The sequence below is a fragment of the Gavialis gangeticus genome, unplaced genomic scaffold (genome assembly GCF_001723915.1).
Source record: "Gavialis gangeticus isolate Ggan-Ray unplaced genomic scaffold, GavGan_comp1, whole genome shotgun sequence".
Lineage (NCBI taxonomy): Eukaryota > Metazoa > Chordata > Crocodylia > Gavialidae > Gavialis > Gavialis gangeticus.
This window is the reverse complement of record NW_017729031.1, coordinates 111,845,953-111,851,822: the sequence shown is the minus strand read 5'-3', so window position 1 is coordinate 111,851,822 and position 5,870 is coordinate 111,845,953.

Here is a 5,870-nt window from a genome sequence, read left to right as displayed (position 1 = left end):
CACCGTGACACTGGGGCTTGGTTCATCCCCCCGGGACACAGGTCATTGTGTTAAACATCATCAGGTTTAGATCCACCCACTTTACAAGCCTGTCCAGGTCAGCCTGTATGTGCACCTCCTCAACTTGTCTTCCAGTGTGACTGCACTTCCCCATAACTTGCCGTCATCCATGAACTTTGCCAGTACAGTTTCCACACCCATGTCCAAATCGTTGATAAAAATGTTGAAAAGCACTGGTCTGAGTACTGAGCCTTGAGGGACACCACTGGTCATGTTGAAAAGCACTGGTCTGAGTACTGAGCCTTGAGGGACACCACTGGTCACCTTTCACCATGTCGACTCAGTTCCATTTAATAACACTCTCTGGGTCTTACCTTGGAACCAGTTTCCTAGCCACTGGACCATTTAGTTGTTGTGGCATCAACTTGCCAATTTTATCATGAGGACATTGTGGGAGATCAAGTCAAAGGCCTTTTTGAAATCCAAGTATATGATGTCAACCTCATCTCCTTTATCCAGATGACAAGTTATGTGATCATAGGAGGAGATGAGGTTGGTCAGGCATGACCTGCCCACAACAAAACCATGTTGACTGTCATTTAGAATACTGTCTTTTGTTAGCCTATCAGTGATAGATTCTTTGATAATTTTTTCCAGGATTTTTCCAGGTATTTTGCCATACTTGTAGTCTTTTTGCAATTTGGATGGTTTGTTCCTGTGCCCTCAGTAAGGTTTCTTTAAAATACAGCCAGGTCTCCTGGTCTCCTTTCCCCCTCAGACTGGCCTTCCAGGGAATCCTGGCCATCAGTTCCCTCAGTGAGTCAAAATCTGCTTTTCTGAAGTCCAAGGTACTTACTCTGACGCTCTCCTTCCTTCCTTTCCTCAGGATCCTGAAACCAATTTTCTTGTGGTTGCTGCTGCCCAAATTCCCATCCACTACTATGTTCTCCATCAATTCTTCCTTGTTTGTGAGCAGCAGATGAAAAAGAGCATAGCTCCTAGTTGGCCTCTCCAACACTTACACCAGGAAGTTGTCCCTAACACTCTCCAAAAGTTCCTGGATTTCCTGTGCACTGCTGTATTGCTCTCCCAACAGATGTCAGGGCATGGGCAACTAGTGCCTCCTGAGTCGGGGGCGGGGGGACACCAGATTGCTGACAAAGAAGTGGGGGGGGTTCCCCAGCGGCCAATCCCCGACTGGCGGAAGGGGGTTCCCCAGCGGCCAATCATCGAGCCAGCAGTGAAACCAGAAATGCACTTCTGATTTCACAGCTGGTGCTTCCAGAGGGTGCACAGCTGATCTTAGGGGGTGCACAAGCACCCACGTGCACCCCTACGTGTCGCCAATGTATCAGGGTGATTGAAATCCCTCATGAGAACCAGGACCTGTGATGGGGAAACTTGTGCTAGCTGTTTGAAGAAAGCCTCATCCACTTCATTCTCCTGGTCTGTTGGTCTATAGCAGATCCCCACCACAGCATCACCCATATTACTTTCCCCTTGCTTGCTTTATGGCAGGAGAGCACAGGCAGCCAAGAGCTCTGGTCTCCTTGGGCAGGTGCTCCTGAGGCTTCAGATGCCCAATCCTGTGTGCCCTGGGAATTCACCTACAGCAGCAGTTTTCAAACTGTGGAATGCACCCCCCTGGGGAGGGCATGAACGAATGTTGAACTGGGGGAACAGTGCAGGGGGGCACGGACAAGCTTGCAAGAAGCTGGTGCCACTACAGCCTTGTGGAGGGATGTGGGGCAGGGAGCCCCAGGCAGGCTCTGCCAGTGGGCTGCTGCACCTCTGAGATCCTGGCATGGCAGGTGCACAGCCTAGAGCTACAGTGGGGCCAAGGCAGAAGGAGCCAGAGCTGCGGTGAGTGGAGCCCACCCCACCAAGCCAAGCTGAACTGCAGCTGCTAGGATGAAAGACACCCTATGCCTGGCTGTGCTGCTCCTCTGGGGTGGGGGGGAGGGGTGTGAAGGGGGGAGCACAAACAAAATTGTAATTTGAAGCATGGGCTCAGCTCAAAATGTTTGAAAACCATTGCCCTGCAGGGTATTCCTTTGGCTTGCATATCACACTACTTTACTCAAACTGAAGGCACATGTCTGCAGGCGTTCTCAGGGTTTCAAGGCCACAGTCTGAAATCATGAAGCCGGAAGCACCCATGAGATTTCCCCACTCCATGGTAACTAATATGTACCCTGACAATTCCTCTTTCAGATACCTGCTCCAGCTTGTGACAATGCAACATTACATGTAGTCCTTGGGAATCCCCTGCAAGGGATTCCTGGGGTGTGATTTCAAGCTGCTGTGCCCTGGATCAGGGTGCAGCACCTGGGGCATTGTCCCACAGGATCAGGTCACTGAAGCCCCAGGAGTGGCAGAGACCCGACCCAGTGGGACAATGACAACTTATGTTTTTGCTGATCAGTCGGATCAGTTGTGCTGGGATATTTCCTGGCAGAGTTGATAACACAACAAAAGCCTGAAGGACTGAAAGTTTCATACAATTAGATAGGGTATACTCTTCTTCACACACAGAGACTCTTCTGCACATAGGGAAAAGGCAGAGCCAAGGTGACCAGTGGGACACACACACTACTTTTTCCTTCTGTCCTAACCCTACAGAGCTTAACAAAAAAAAGAAAACATGATGTATTCTGTTCTTCATGAAGCCCCCCCCCCACATCTGTGGATCTTGTGGCCCACCATAAATTGGACTGGAATCCAGTAGAACTGCACTGCTAGGAACTGGGAGGTAGGGTCAGAGTTAGAACAGAGGCACACTTCTTGAGGATGACGCCTGTTTGGGAGCAGACCCACAGCTGATTTTCTAAGTGAACTGCCCAATCCTCCTAATGAGAAAGGAGGAACTCCACCAGGGAACAATCATGAAAGATGTGGTCCTGTAGACTTCTTGCAGGTTTTATTGCAAGAGGGGATAATCTAGGCCTAAGGAATTTCCTGACAACCCTAAAACCATCACCAGAAAAAGAGGCCCAAGCCCATCCCCTGGTCTGTATAGTTCTGCAATGAGCTGTTTTCATTCTTAATCCATTTGGGCATTTTGCCTCTGTCCTCTGGAACACCAGTTTGTTTCTGGAAATCAAATAAACCAGTAATTATATTAAAATAACACTTTTTTCTTAAAAATATAAACATCTGTTAAGGTAAGAAATTAACAAAAAGGCCCAATTCTCTGGGTCCTTATGCATCTGACTAATCGCATTAATGAGTTTCTCCTTATGAAAATAACATTACCCTTATGGAAAAGTTAGCAGGAATCAGGGGTACTGGGCAGTTTCCTTAGCTGGTGTAAACTGGCAAAGTTTCATAGGAGTCATATACACTGGGCGTGTCTATACATGCATTTAAACATGCCAAAATTTACTGCGCATTATCTTAATGCACATTAAGTGGGTTTAGGCAGGCACCTACATGTGCAGGCATTAAAGCACACTAACACAGTGTGTGGACTGACTTGGGACTAAAGTTAGTCCCAAGTCAGTCCACATATATAGTGTTTATGCACTTTAATGTGTCTACATGTGCATTAATGCACTTTAACTATTTGTGCCTAAATTTGATACCTGTATTTGCATGTATCAAATTTAGGTGTAAATAGCCTAAATTCACCATTTTTAATGTGTATTAAGGGCATGCATGTGTAGATGTACACCTTTAAAGCATATTAACTTAGGTTAATGAGCATTAAAGCATCACATGCAGATGTGCCCACATAACTACTGAGTCATGCACACTTACTCCACTTCACTTCTCGCTGCTTAGAATATGGTTTCCCCAGTTCAGCCAAATTCAGAATCTGAATAAATATGCTGTACTGCAATCCCCTTATACCTTGTCTGATCAATCAGATGGGCTACTGCTGACAGGGGGTGCATATGAATTAGTGCTGAATATAGTTTGCCTTTTCTTATACTTCTATTAAACTCTTTTTAGGACCTTCAGATGCACCTGCTGACACCCACTAATAATAATGGGTAACTTTATAGACAAGACTTTAGAAGGTCCAGTACTGGATCTTTTAGTTAAAAACCACAAGGCCCAACACTTAAATATAAACTCAAAATACATTAGATTATATAATATGACATCACCCTTACTAGTTAACATGATAATGAAATCAAATGCTTTAACTGCATAAATGGAAATGTAATAGTTAAACCACGATCTATGTAATATTGTCTGACTGATAATTAGTTCAAGTGATGAATAATGGGTGTGTCTACATATGCATTTACACTGGCTTAAGTTTACTGTGCAGTAAATTACTGCACAGTAAGTGGGAATAGGCCAGCATCTACACATGCAGGCATTAAAGCACATTAAAGCTGTGTGTGGTTTGACTTAGGACTAAAGTTAGTCCCAAGTCAGTCCACATGCACTATGTTACTGTGAAGTATGGCATCTACATGTGTCAAGTCAGCATAAGTCACCATATGTACTGTGGAGTACAGGTGTGCATGTGTAAATGTGTACCTGTACAGCACAGTAATTTCAGTTACTGCACAGTAAATGCGCATGTGAAGTAAGTAGAATTGTCATTTATTATGAGCAATATTACTTTTTAAGCATCCATCATATCCAGAGAGCATTGTGTTCCTCCTTTAGCCTGCAAACATTAGTGCCTTCTGAGTCAGACTCATAGCTAGGTTCTAGGAACAGAGATCAGAGATCTTGTGGTTATGTGTTTTGTATGAAGCAGTTCTTTTCAGAGTCATGGTTTTTCACCACTGGATAAAATAACAACGGATGCCAACTACAGATTTTTTAGCAATGTACAGGACTTAGAACCCATATGCTATATTGTATTTAAAATACTGTAGAACCAAGTTATCAGTATATTCCTGACAAAAAACAGGAATTATTTTTGTCATGGTCATGGTTTATAACATTTTTTTCTCAAGGAAAATTGGTTTTCAGGAAAGTCAGGCAGGTTGAGACAAACACTTTGTATTGTGCACCCTAAGACTGACTGGATCTAAACTTTTTTGTGATGAAGTATCTTAGTTACATTGTAAGAAGAGGGAAAGGCCTTTTTCTGATTGTTAAGTTTGGTTATGGTTGTGACATAATATTTTGACTTGGAAGTGTGCATAAAGCAGACTAGTAGCATTGCTGAGTGCTGAAAAAAAACTCTCTCTTTGGTGTGCTGCTGTTGCAAAAGAAGTGACCTGACCCTTCTCTCTTGGGGCACTGACTTTGCCATAGCATGTTTTAGGGACAAAAATGTAAATAAGTCTTTTTTGTTTAAATTCAGATTGCATTAAAGTGTCCCTGTTTTATAACTCCCTCCAAAACTCATCTTTCCCTCCTTCCCCATCCACATCCTCATGCCACAGCTAACCATTACGCTAGCAGATCTCTTCAAAGGCATTTTGCTCCCAGAGTATCACTGAGGACTCTTCACTCACTGGAGGATAAATCTGCAGCTTTCTGTCTGTCTGCAGGGGAGATTAGATGCCACAGAGACCTTGGGATACAATGCGAGTCATGGAAACCCTCGCTGTCTCTCTGTTCTATGCCTATGTTTTTGGTGTATCACTCTATTCTTGATATAGTTGACAAATTTCAAACATGTGTTCATCTACCTATTGGATAAGGCTGGAAACAGAAAATGTAGTAGTATAAACCTCTGTCTACTTAGGTTCTAGCCTATCATAGAGAAGGAATGCTGGAAGGGACCTCTAGAGGTCATTTAGTCCAACCCCCTGCCTGAGGCAGGATCATCCCTATCCAAGCCATCCCACATTGCCAAGTCTCACAGTGGAGGATGATTGTTGAGATGCCTGAAGATGGCTGATGAGGCCTATCTGGGATAGATAGGCTCTACTGCAGCTTGGATCTGTGTTTGT